At 37.9% G+C, this 14483-nt stretch overlaps 1 long non-coding RNA gene across 1 annotated transcript; it reads left to right on the forward strand.

Moving 5' to 3' along the window:
• Positions 1 to 9362: 9362 nt before the first annotated feature.
• On the forward strand, positions 9363 to 13870 carry LOC308389532. The gene is made up of 6 exons (XR_013970294.1): positions 9363 to 9436; positions 10556 to 10703; positions 10803 to 10891; positions 11047 to 11354; positions 12037 to 13253; positions 13347 to 13870. It is a non-coding gene; the product is annotated as an uncharacterized lncRNA (long non-coding RNA).
• The last annotated feature ends 613 nt before the right edge of the window (positions 13871 to 14483 follow it).

Raw genomic sequence — 14483 nt, forward strand, 5'->3', positions numbered from 1 at the left:
GGATAGTAAATGGAGCTGTTGGTTGATCGTGAGGTGAAAATCAATAATGTGTACTTGGTCAGAGTTTTATTGCTGTCACTTGGAAAATGGAGAGTCAGAGGAGTTGAGAAAGGCATAAACCAACACAGAGAAGCCTGAGGCGAGGTTTCAGTTCATGTCTCTGGAGTCTGTTTCCCGTCTCCCTCCTGCCCACTTCTTACCTGCCCATCACTGTTGAGCTGGGACTGCGTATGACACATGGCCTCCATGTAGACACCCATGATCACATTTACTGAGACTTTTGCACTTTGTTTCAGATATATTCTGTGCCTGAAGGCATTGCTGATCAAACAGGAGATTAAGTCTGCAACAGCACACTGCTCAAGGGCACAGGATTAGGTGGAGAAAATAGGGATATGCCCCTATCGATGCCCAGTCGCTAATGAATTAACCTTAGTGAAAATTTTGTTTGAGAAAAAGGCGACCACTGTTTTCCATTAGTGTCTAGCCCAGAAGTGTCAAACTCATTGCAGTTCATGGACTACATTCAGTCCAACTTGATCTCAAGTGGAATGGACTGGTTGGACCACTGAATAATAACCTGCATGAGGTGAAAACACCCCCAACATTTCCCTTTCATATTTGATCAACCACTGATTTTAACAGTCTGTATTTCCTCAGCCAGCCAGCCTACTGTGTTTGCAACAGTTCCTTAGTGTAACCATCATGCTTGAGTTGGGAATGGCAACCCATGTGTTAAGTATTTGTCAGCAAGTAGGCTGTAAAACTGACAATGGCTCAGACCTCTGCTCCTGGCCCTCTCTTTTGACAGCCATTCATGATGTCTTTTGTTGAGCAAAATACAGTGAAAAATCCAAAAACTATTCTCAGAAATTTTCACACTGTGCAAAGCCACAGGTGATCTTTTGTAAGCATCTTTTCTGCAGCACCTACAGCAGTATTCACAAATTGCAACCATTGTCTTACAGAAGTTTTTTCTGTGAATTTTTCTCCAAATGTTTTGCAGTTTCATTCACAAATATCGTTTACCCATTCCACCATTAGTGCAATGACTAGATCTTTTATTCAAACAGAGCTAGACACTATTTTTTAGTTACCTTTCTTACCTCAGCACATAAAATTCAATTCAGTTCAATTCAATTTTATTTATATAGCGCCAAATCACAACAAAAGTCGCCTCAAGGCGCTTCATAGATGCAGAGAAAAACCCAACAATTATATGACAGCAACAAGCACTTTGGCGACAGTGGGAAGGAAAAACTCCCTTTTAACAGGAAGAAACCTCCGGCAGAACCAGGCTCAGGGAGGGGCGGGGCCATCTGCTGCGATCGGTTGGGGTGAGAGAAGACAGGATAAACGCCCGATGTTAATGTGACTAAATTATGTGTAGTGTATTATTTGCTGTGAAAAATCAGGTAAACTGTCTGTTGACAGTTTTAGGCTAGGTTCCATAGCATCAGGTTGCTTACGGATGCTTTTGCTGGAGCTCTTCAGTTCTCACTCTTGCCTGGTGAGTTTATTGAATTTTATTCCATCAGTATTTCAGCAGTCCAAGGCTGTTCATTTGGTTCCTACAGAGCTTGGAAATGGAAATTGAGTACTTTCAGGTGGAAATTTAAAAAGAAAAAAAAGACTAGGACTTTAAATCTATACTAGATGTTCTTTAAATATTTATGTGAATCTTTATGTAAATACTTTATCTTTGATCACATAACCAGAGTAGTTAAGGTTCTGGCATCTTCCTCACAAGACCTGTCTCAGCCTTGCTGTGATCATCCACCTGTTGTGATGCTCTGGGTTATTTCATTTCCTCAAACTCAAACTCCTTAAGCCCTTAAACCATGGCTATATTCCTTTACATTTTCAGCTGTATAAAACATTCCCATAGTCAGTAGCTTAGTCAGTAGCAGCTCCTCACTTGTGAGGCAAAAATAAGCAACCTTGGATTCTATGAACGAGAGGTAGCAGTGGAAATTCAAAATTCAATAAAGCTCCCTTCGCCAGGCCATAGTGCAACTTAGAAAACAGGTGGAATAAGTAACTTTACTTCTGTCTGATCAAAACTTTATTGCCTGTCAATGAGTAAATAAACATATGATAATGTGTCAAAGTTGTTACTGAACCGGTCTCAGCTGTGCCACGCCTGGTGACAACCTAAACATTGCCTCAGGCTGTGAGGTGTCTTTATAATAGACCCTGCTGTTGATTTATGAAGCCTCGAATTCAGTATTTTGGCTGTTTCCCTCTTCGTATTTTGAAACCAGACAACCAGAGGCCACAGTGCATTGCCATTCAGTAGCCTAATAGCAGAAACAGAAATAAAAACTGAAATACGTTTTTAAAAAAATTGAAGTTAGAAATACCATTGTTTTCCACAGAATGCATGCCTACAATATTCAAGTTATTAAAACATGTTCAGGGTGAAAATGCCTAAATAATGTGTAATAGTAATGAGAGAATAATGCTGTTTATGAGAGTATCCTCAGCTATCCCTTAGCAATAAATTAAACAAATGCATTTCCAGATATGTGTAAAACGATAATAATGACTCAACTGAATAGAAATGGTAAAGAAAAATAACAAAAAACAAGATACATTTTTCATTCCACTTAAGGTGACCTGAGCCAGGATATACACTTATATTGTAAGTTTGTTCTCATTTTGTGCTTAGATACTGGCAATTTCCTCAACAAGTGTGGAAATTATTAGTTAAAGGATCTATGTGTATCATATACTCTTTAACCCTATAAGACCCAACCCATCAAAAAATAGCCAGAAAATGTATTTTTTTATTCTGATTTGTTGGAAATGTGATGTCTAATAAACCTTATAACAAAATCCACAAAAAAAATGCTATATCGTATGTGTATCATATGTGTATCATTATATATTTTTTGTATTGCATTTGATACATTGGAGTTTTTGGCAACTTTTTGTTCACAACAATGTTTTGTCCATAACATTTTGAAATTATGGCAAGTATTGATCATGTTGATGAGATAGAGGTCTCAGAAACTCATGTATCAAATATGATACAAAGGGCATATAGGGTGAAATCTGTAGTTTTTAGGATGGATGTCAATTCATTACCTTGTGCAGTAAAGCCATGTGTCATAAAAAGTCTGCTGTTTTAGTAAAGCACAATAGCACGGTGGCATTGGCAATGGACTTTAACTAAAAAGCTAACAAGCCATATATGTCATGGTTTCCTTTTGTTCCACCCCTCTTGTCTCTGTGTCACATTCATACAGTATGTGTTAGTCTGTCTTAGAGCTAGAGCTTAAGTATAGCCAGGACTGAGGCTATACTGAGTTATTCAAAACATTCATGAATAACTGAAAATCGAAAGTTAACAAAGAAAACTAAGAACAAAGGAACCCTAAAGCAACCAATCCGAGAGTGCCTAAAAATTAAATAATTTTAAAAATTTTAAAAACCACGATCACTCACATCACACTGTTAAACTCTGATCGTCCCCTTCTTGGTGAAGCTATTGCATTTATTTGATGTAACAAAAAGGAAAGGCAACAGTTTCAAATGTTCTCTAACAACAAATCCAACTGGCTTGAAGTCAGACTTAGAGAAATATTTGTAAATAATATAGTTGAATATTAAGAGGTGCTGGTTTGAAGGTAAATGCAAAGAAAAACAGTAATTTGTGCCTCAGCTTGTCAGCACTTAATAATGCTCCTGTCAGCTCTTGAAGTTCGAGTTTTGTCAGATTCGAAGAATGTTGAGCCTAAGCACGAAACACTGTAATTAACAAATAAAAAAATGTCCTTGGGAAGAAAACACTTTATCTAACAAGAAATAAGAAAAGAAGATGCAAAACTAACCACTTGAACTACAAGATTGCAAGATTGCATGGCGGTTTACGTTTTTGGTTCATCTTGTGAACCTTTATAATTTAGCCCTTCTTTAACCATGCTCTTCAAAGGTTACGTCTATCCCTGGAATGGTTTTAAAGTGCTATCAGCTGCTGTGAGGACTTTTTCGACTTCAGCCATGATTGTAGTCTCACTCCACAAAAAGTAATTTGTAAGTTATTGCTCTATCTGGCAGCACTGATTCATCTCACAGTGCATTACATTTTTCCATTTCACCACCAAAATGGACAAGGATTGGCTCTTCTACAGCAGATTTTCTGCCCTGACTTGAGCTTCCAGACAACCTTCTCTAGGTGGATACAAATCCCACCTCCTCCTCCTGGAATATAAATCTGAACTGTCTTTATGTGTTATGAAGAGTCTTTTAGTTTTATATTTAATGTACTTTCAGAATGACAGTGGAAGGTCCATACTAAATAAAGGGATGGGGGGACTAATAATAAGTCAACACTGTGACTGAGGATCAGTTTCAAGTTGAAGCCTTAAAAGCCTTGTCACTATAGGATTGGTACTTTGGCCTAATTTCCTAACAGTTCTACAAAGAAAGGAAGATAATTTTCTTGTGAAGATATCTGACTGGACATACATGGAGTGGCAAGATTTAAACTCCTGTTCATTCGGATTAGATTTTTGTCTTTGTAAAATATATTTTACCTGTTTGTCTGACATTAAAAGTGGAATGGCGTTAATCTTCTCAATAACGTATGAAAGAGGTAGGTTCACAGCGTTCTGTGGCTTTTTAAAGTATCTTTCTGAGTACAGCAGACATAATAAACACGTTACATAACTGCTCTAAGAAAGAGAATAACATTCTGGCTTATTTTAAAAACAACTCAAACTTCAAATGTTAGCAGAAATATTATTAGGTTCAACTTAAGAGATGGGCATACTCTATCGGCTTTAAATGGAAAGCTTCAGAAACCCTCACTCTCCAACACCGTTCTTTTGAGGGCTAGGATGGATTAGGGAGATCCGTGTCTGAGCATTTCTGTAACTTTCCAAAGACGACAGTGTGACATTCACACTCACTTCACACTGTGACTGCCTTACTATGTGTCGGCAAGAAGGTGGTTTAAAACTTCTCTCCCTCTGGCTCTTTTAAGGCATTTCTGTAACACCAATTTGTGGCTTTTCATGTGCACCGCTGTCATTTCATCCAAGGGGAAAATTTCTCTTAATGTGCACAATTATTGTTCAATTACATACCCTGCCTCTCTTTGAAAGTTAGCTTTTTGTTACATTTTGAAGTGTGTACTTTCAGAAGTGACTTTACAGACATTTCTGGCATGGTTTCACAGCACATTTGTACCACCTGTGTCAATCTGTATTAATCAAACACAACCAAATATACTTTTGTGTGCCGGTCATTATTAGTTGCCCATGGTTGTTACTTTTTGTCTAAAAGTCTTGAGATACCCCTCATTTCTTATTATTTTAAAGTTTTTTTAGCAATTGTTTTTCAGGATTTCTGAAGGTCACAAACACTAATCCAGATCAATTTGAAAACAGTGTTTTCGTCTAAAAACGCTCCGCGTCCACACTATCGTTTTCAAGCATTTGTTCATCCACACTGAAACAATCGAAAATGCTACGTTACTGGATTGCTCATGGGTGACACGTAAGACAATTCAACCTGCATCATTTCTGTCTGCCGTTTATTTGAAACATCGCGGCAAAATGTCGAGGAAAAGCACCGAGTTTTTTAAATGGACTGACAATGAGGTGGAGTTGTTGCTACGATTAACACAAAAGTACAAAGTTGCAAAAGCGAATGAGAATTACAGAGTTTGAAGAAAAGCTATCTGGAGCAAGTACAAACTGATATTAATCTTTAGTAGGGCTGTCAAAATTGAGAGCAAACAAAACGACTGCTCTATAATGCCCTGCGTAATCTTAGTTTAATTGGTCACATGACTAAAATACGTCATCGTTTTCGAAAAGGCCCAAGGTTCTCGGTCCACACTGAGACGCGAAAACAGCGTTTTCAAATGTATCCGCTTTGGAGAGCGTTTTCAAAAAGCTCAGTTTTCCTTGACCAAAGACGCTGTCTCAGTTTGGACGGAAGGTCAAAACAGAGAGAAAAAGATGCATTTTCAATTATTATTATTATTGTGGACATGGCCAGAGATGCGTCTGGTCTCATCAGAAATGGTCTCAGTTCAAGGGTGTCAAAACGCCATACTTAAGGTAGGGAAACAGGGAGAATAGGCAGAGGTATGCCAAATTGCAAAAGAACTGGACTGACAATCAGTGGTGTTATTAATCCAAATGTGTTATTTTTGGTTCAATTCATTGTCAATATATAGAGTTGGGCAGGAGAGAGATACAACAATGGATGTCTAAAGCTCTGACATGGTTTGGGGTTTTATTTTAACCACAGGTGCTGGAGATCTTGGTAAAATTGATGGACTTTTGAACACTGAAAAGTACATTAAGATTTGATCCACCATACAATAACTTCTGGAAAGCATGTGATTGGAAACTGCTTAATTTTTCAGCATGATAATGATCTCAAACACTAAGAACACGAGCCTAAGAGAGCCAACAACTTCCAATACTACACACCAGGCTGTGTTGCAGCATAAAGGTGGACATAGAAAATACTCATTTCAAAGTCATTAGAATTGTACAAGCTCTGTTTATGCCTTATACAGGGAGTGCAGAATTATTAGGCAAATGAGTATTTTGTCCACATCATCCTCTTCATGCATGTTGTCTTACTCCAAGCTGTATAGGCTTGAAAGCCTACTACCAATTAAGCATATTAGGTGATGTGCATCTCTGTAATGAGAAGGGGTGTGGTCTAATGACATCAACACCCTATATCAGCTGTGCATAATTATTAGGCAACGTCCTTTCCTTTGGCAAAATGGGTCAAAAGAAGGACTTGACAGGCTCAGAAAAGTCAAAAACAGTGAGCTATCTTGCAGAGGGATGCAGCAGTCTCAAATCTGCAAAGCTTCTGAAGCGTGATCATCGAACAATCAAGCGTTTCATCCAAAATAGTCAACAGGGTCGCAAGAAGCGTGTGGAAAAACCAAGGCGCAAAATAACTGCCCATGAACTGAGAAAAGTCAAGCGTGCAGCTGCCAAGATGCCACTTGCCACCAGTTTGGCCATATTTCAGAGCTGCAACATCACTGGAGTGCCCAAAAGCACAAGGTGTGCAATACTCAGAGACATGGCCAAGGTAAGAAAGGCTGAAAGACGACCACCACTGAACAAGACACACAAGCTGAAACGTCAAGACTGGGCCAAGAAATATCTCAAGACTGGTTTTTCTAAGGTTTTATGGACTGATGAAATGAGAGTGAGTCTTGATGGGCCAGATGGATGGGCCGTGGCTGGATTGGTAAAGGGCAGAGAGCTCCAGTCCGACTCAGACGCCAGCAAGGTGGAGGTGGAGTACTGGTTTGGGCTGGTATCATCAAAGATGAGCTTGTGGGGCCTTTTCGGGTTGAGGATGGAGTCAAGCTCTACTCCCAGTCCTACTGCCAGTTTCTGGAAGACAGCTTCTTCAAGCAGTGGTACAGGAAGAAGTCTGCATCCTTCAAGAAAAACATGATTTCCATGCAGGACAATGCTCCATCACACACGTCCAAGTACTCCACAGCGTGGCTGGCAAGAAAGGGTATAAAAGAAGAAAAACTAATGACATGGCCTCCTCGTTCACCTGATCTGAACCCCATTGAGAACCTGTGGTCCATCATCAAATGTGAGATTTACAAGGAGGGAAAACAGTACACCTCTCTGAACAGTGTCTGGGAGGCTGTGGTTGCTGCTGCACGCAATGTTGATGGTGAACAGATCAAAACACTGACAGAATCCATGGATGGCAGGCTTTTGAGTGTCCTTGCAAAGAAAGGTGGCTATATTGGTCGCTGATTTGTTTTTGTTTTGTTTTTGAATGTCAGAAATGTATATTTGTGAATGTGGAGATGTTATATTGGTTTCACTGGTAAAAATAAATAATTGAAATGGATATATATTTGTTTTTTGTTAAGTTGCCTAATAATTATGCACAGTAATAGTCACCTGCACACACAGATATCCCCCTAAAATAGCTAAAACTAAAAACAAACTAAAAACTACTTCCAAAAACATTTAGCTTTGATATTAATGAGTTTTTTGGGTTCATTGAGAACATGGTTGTTGTTCAATAATAAAATTATCCCTCCCATTCTCCTATTAGAATATAATGAAATGAGGAGGAGGTCAAGATTTTGCATCTATCTATCTATCTATCTATCTAGATAGATAGATAGATAGATAGATAGATAGATTCAGGGTAAAAAAAAAAAACTAGTCCCTTATGCCAAACTCCCCTCTTTCATGACCAACCAGGTCCCACTTGACTTTGATATTTATAAGGATGCAGGACTGAGACACAATGCAGGTTTGAAAAGCTGATGTTTATGGAAGTAAGAACTCAACTGATGTCACAAGACACAACACACAGGGGGAAAGACATTGTCTTCATTGAATGAATTTAGAATGAGATTCCGTGTGTGTTTGCGTGTGCGCATGTCTATACAAAAAAGTAAGTATCTGTGTGCACATGTGTGTGTCCAAGAATGAGACAGAGAAAAGCAAAGGTAGAGTATGTTTATGTGTGTGAGAAGGAGGATAGTAGAGAGGGTGAAATCATTAATTCCTGGCATTGAGGACGGGAAGCTAAGCCACTGAGGAGACACACACACACACACACACACACACACACACACACACACACACACACACAGTTTTTTGCAGATCAACAGTGCCACCTAGGTCTAAAGTATAGAATTGTATCTGTTGAGTCATATCTGCAAGAAATATTCCAACTACACCTCCATCCAGATCTCTACACTCTTAGAAAGGATGTGTTAAAAAATGACACAAAAAATGTGTTGTTACACTATTAACACATTTTGTGTAAATTTTAACATAACATGTGTAAGAAAATGTGTAAACATTGAAAAAATGTGTAAAACGCTTAACACACTTGATGTGTTGCACAGTTTAACACATTTTGTGTGTTATTTTCAGAATCTAACAACAGGACCTAAAATTAGCAGCTCAGTAATTTGATGCTAGCCCTGTGTTTAGTGAAATAAATTGTAGATTAACAATGTATTATAACTATATTAACTGAATAAATAAAATGTTTAGTTATTGTTTGTTTTCCTTAATCCTTTCCTCATTACTTTCAACAAATAAAACATTTTATAATGTAATGTGGACCAAGGTGTGTATGGTGTACTAAAATTCTGAAAGAGGATTAATTTTTTATTTCTCAATATGTATGGCATACCAATTAATGGCCATGGCTATACTATAAGCATAAGTATCCACAAAGAACAGGCTTAATTTTGACCATAACATGTGAATATAATTGAAGCAAAAGTAGAAAATGAAATGAGTAAGAACACACATGCTTAAAATTGAAACAAATTCTGCCCAGCAACATGACATACCGGCGGCGGGAAGGGGGCGCTATCTTTCGCGCCACTGAGACAAAGGAGACAAAGATGGAGGTTACGTCGCCTAGTATGTTGTCAGACCTTACAGTAAGTATCATTTACCAGTTTATCTTAATGTACTGAAAATATGCCGGGTTTCTGGAAGAATGTGAATTTATATAAAATATAGGAGTTATGTAGGAGTTTAGAGTTTAAGTTAATTACTGCTTAACTATACCTAACTAACCTTAATGTAACAGTCTTGCTAACATATCCTACTCTTAATTTTATTATTAGTTCTTGGATTTCGTGCCATACTCCATTAGAGTTAATGTGTTTTGGTAGTATTTTTATGTATTACTTTATTCATGTATTTATCGATTTACTTTATTTATGTATTAGAGTATTCAGAAATTGCTCTTAGAACCAGTGTGGTAGTTGGCTAGCGGCTCCGACAGGCATTATGTTGTCTATGAGCAACGCCAGAGTCAGCACCTAACCGTAGCAGTGTTGAGTAAAATGACAATATTGTGGTTAGCTCTGAATATAGCAAATGTAGTTATCACCGCGACCATTCGTTTACTAGCAGAGAATAGGAATAAAGACTGAGTAACTTTAACATGAAATATACCTCATATTGACAGAGATAATTATTTTTTCAAGCAGTTAAAGCAGTTTTTGCATCTAGTATGATTAACTAAAGTATGTGCACATTCTTTTTTAAGGCTTATTGCTGGAAACATGCTCTGATATAGTTTCTTTTTTATGCAGAACTTCTGAGGAAGTAATAGTCAGTGTTATTTAAAAAAACCAAACAACAGCAACTTGACCATGCAAATTATCTTACTTATTTAGCCATGTGTTTCATTTTTTCAGCACACATATGACAACTTAGAATCTGTCAAAGTCCTTGTAACCACTTTTATAGATGAGAAAGAAATTTGTAAAAAAAAAAAATTCTTATTGTCAGCAGTGCCACAGACATCAGACATCACTATTAGTCAGGATCAGATTTATTCACCAAGTAGCAACTAGAAGATAAAATCAATTTATTTATTATTCAGAATTTCTTTTAGTCATTGCGTTATAATCACGTAGTTAAGAAACCGCCTTCTTCTGCTGCAGCTTTTTGAGTAAACTCGTGCTTTTATGCTCTGTGGAAATTTGCTGTCATGACTTTGAAGATTATTGCAGAGAGGTAAAGTGTCTGGTGTTGCCTTTACACAGTCTACCATTACCACAGAAGAACAAAGTCAACCCCTGAAGTCACTCAGGAAAGCCCCACAGATTCTTAAGGAGTATGAAACCTGTCGGTGCCATCGAGGAGGCTCCTTGTGAAGACTTGCATTGGGGATTTGGTGGAGAGGTGTGGTTAGTAAGTATAGCACTTTACTGTACTTTGTTAAAATTTTGCAATGAATGTTTTCCTTTAAAAATGTTGAAGTGCACAGAAGTAAAAAAGTTTGTTTTCCAGTTACCCTCTTAGTGCAGAGAAGCTAACTGTAGCAAAAAGCATCCTCACCACTTTTCCACCCTTAAGTGGCAGGACAGGGGGAAGGATTTGTAAGTAAATTTAGCATTTTAATAATGTAAATTCCACTACATACTGTAAATTGCACTTGTTCCCACTTACTGTGTATCGTTTAACCTTTATCTAATTATTTATTAGAGCTTTTTTTCTCAGTTAAAATTGCTCAGCTGTTACCCATATACCTCAGGAGCATTATTATGATCCAGTCTCTCATTGTGGATTCCTAGAGACTAAACTGCGCAACCTTAGACGGAATCTCGACCAGGGGCAGAGACGTTATAAGAAGCGAAAAGTGACAGATGACTGTGGTGAAGACAAGAAGCTCAGGCGAGAGGATGGGAATACCAGCAGCACAGATGAGTGGGTCACCCAAGTTATTGCGGCCCTCAGCTGAGAACCTTCCAATTATCATGTCAGGCATGGAGGAAACATACACCAGTCTCAGAGCCTGGAATATTCGGAGAGTACCCACGGTTTTTGGACATGCCAAGTCTGGTAAGTTGCTTGGTTCTCTGGTAATGGTTTATGTACTCCTTCTCCACTCAGTTGTGTTTTGCATACAAAGTATGTAACAGGAGTCGATACATTTGGAGGTATGTTTATGAGCTCCTAGTGAATATTTTGAAAGTTTTATAACTTCAGAGTTTGATCATTACTCCCTGCGCACTGATTACAATGAGCATCACTTTTCACATGGTCCAAAATCTTAGTCGTACCACCAAATGACTATCTAATAGTAGGGACATCAAATGACAATGCAGAAAGTGCTGCTCGTGGAAGTGAAAACCCTACAAAAAATCACCTAAATCTGTATGAAACTGCTTTCAGCAGCACTATTTTCAACAAAAAAGCTCTACAGGACAAACCGCAGACAGACAACATAAGAAATTGTCTGCTAGAAAGTTGAACATCAGCTAAAAAGTCCTAATTTTTTCTCAGGGTCTGATGGGACCCAAATCATAGCTAAAATTAAGGAATAATGGACTTGTATTCAAATACCACTCCAAGTAAATTGTTGTTTCACTGTGTAGGTAAGCTTGATGTGGAATGGGTAATAGAAATGTGATACTATAAAGTTTGATTTTAGCCTTTCAGCTACCAAATGGACAGAATGTACTTTTGATTTAATGTATTTAATGCTTCATTTTAAACGTAAACACTTCTTTTATTTCCGTAGGCTGGACTTGGAGTTTGGCAATCTTACAGGAGGAAAGGTGGACCTCTTTTTGCGAAAATGGGAAGCCAGTAGGGCTGCCACAAACGATTATTTTGATAGTCGACTAGTCACCGATTATTTATGCGATTAGTCGACTAATCAGATCATCATCCACTGGACGTAAAACTACAGCTTATTGCACCAGCAGCATCTGCTCTTATATAACTATCATTAGCTTACAGCTTTAAGCTTTTAAGGTGCTAACTAAAAATAAAGACAAGATGATAGTTTATTCAATTTTAATGAAATTTGCAGATTGTTTCGGTAAAGTTTAATAAACTCCTTGCTATCTAAAATATAACAGGACACCGGAGTATATTCTCCAGCATCTCACACTTCTGATGATCAGCTGTCTGCTTGACGTTTATTCAGCTGTGTAAAAACTATAACTTTAATCTCAGCCAAACTGATTTACTCAGGAACAAATAAAATACTAAAAAAAAAAAAAAAAAAAAAAGCCATACAACAACATTTTTAATTTATCTAAGTGACTCATATATATTTAACCTGAGTCGCGAAAGACGGCGGTGGGTTTGAAAACAATTTGCCGGGAGTCCGGTGTTCTCACGGCGCTAGTGACCTAGCCCCCGGCTAGCTATCGAGCTAGTGGGTAACAGACGTCTCCGAAAACGTCGGAGCGCTTTTGAAAATATGTGGTGTCCTGATAAACTGAGCAGATATTTGAGGTTTACACAGCTACATTCTCGCCTGAAAATATGTTAAACGTTTATTTTGTGACCCAGAAAGAATAATAAGAGTAATATTAAAACTAACTAGCTACCGCCATTGTTGGAAACTAAGCTGGGCCGCGCTATGAATTCTGGGACACAGCTGCTTCTTCTTCTTCTTCGGGGTTTAACGGCAGCTGGCATCCTTGTACATGCTGTGCTGCCATCTTCTGTTTCAGTCCGTTATTACACTCTTAAATCCTGCTATTATTCCTGCGTCTTTTGCGATCTTACAAAGCTTCAAACGACACGTCGACTATTAAATCAGTCGTCGACGATTTTGATAGTCGACGTAATCGTGACTAGTCGACAAATCGTGGCAGCCCTAGAAGCCACTATCATTCCGAAGCTCAAATCAGTAGCTGCCCTGGAAACAAGAACCCCCCCGCCATGTGTTAACACACCTACTCCCACCAGTTGGTGCCAGTCGTTGCAGCCTTTTTTGCACTGGTATGTATTCAGTAAAGTTCTCACGGTATTTACCTGAGGAAAGCATTTGTCTACACCTCACTGAATACTATCTTTATCTTCCCCATCTCCAAGCCTGGAACAAGTATTGCATCGCTTTGCAGTGATCCTGAAGCATCATCCACAACACACCAACCCCAGCTGATATGCATCGGTGATCTAAAGAGGGCAACCAGGCAGTACATCATTGTTGCTAAGAATGACAGAGTAACCATTTCTCTGAATGATGGCCTGACGTGTGCTGTGGATAAGCTTTTCAAACTGTACTGGGTATGTAACTTGTCCTATCCAGCACCACTTGGCTCCGTCTTCACCTTCTTTGAGTTTGTCTATGACCTGCCGCTGTCCACCCAAAGGAAAACCAAAGTACTGGAGCTGATTGCACAGATTAAAGGATGCAAGTAAAATGTTCACCTGTCCAAAATGTAGAGAGTCTCTGTTCACAGAGGTGAGAAACCTCATTTGGCATCTTTGTCAAATACACTGCTTATCAGGACTGACCATTTTTATGCCTATGCAGTGGAAAGGTCAGACAATATGAACTGATTGGCTGAAATTTTTGATTTTCGTATTTAAACCCAAGGTACAAAATTGTATAACCTGGATGCTATATTCACCAAAATGTATGTTTTTCTGTTTGCATGCAACTGCACATTTGTTAAATGTTGACAATTTGTTGAAGATGACAATTGTTACCTTTAAAAATTTTAATTCATGTATTGTCTGGATTATATCAGAACATTATATATATATATTGAAAAAATTGAAAAAAGGGCAATCATATATATTGCCCTCAAATTTTTTTGACATTTTAATGATCTAGAGAGATAGAAAGCTAGTCAGATATGAATTTTGTTTGATTTTGTAAAGTAAAAATTGTGATATAGCTTTGGCTAAAATTGAATTTAAAACATTTTAATTGAAAAGATTCTGACAGCTGTTGTTCATTCAGTTTGTAATGATTTATAATATGCCAAATAAAAAATGGAATTCAATAAATGTATAATATATACCCATCTTTTTTCTCCTTTTTTAAAAAAAATTGAAATGTACACATTTTAACACATCTTTGTGTCAAAATAACACATCTTTGTGTTTACATTTTTTAACACAGAAGATGTGTTAAAGGAGCAGACACATTAATTGTGTTAAAACTGACACATCATGTGTTGTCCCTAATCTGATGCAGCACATGTGTTAAAATTTAACACA

Source organism: Rhamphochromis sp. 'chilingali', assembly GCF_963969265.1.
Source record: "Rhamphochromis sp. 'chilingali' genome assembly, chromosome: 21".
NCBI lineage: Eukaryota > Metazoa > Chordata > Actinopteri > Cichliformes > Cichlidae > Rhamphochromis > Rhamphochromis sp. 'chilingali'.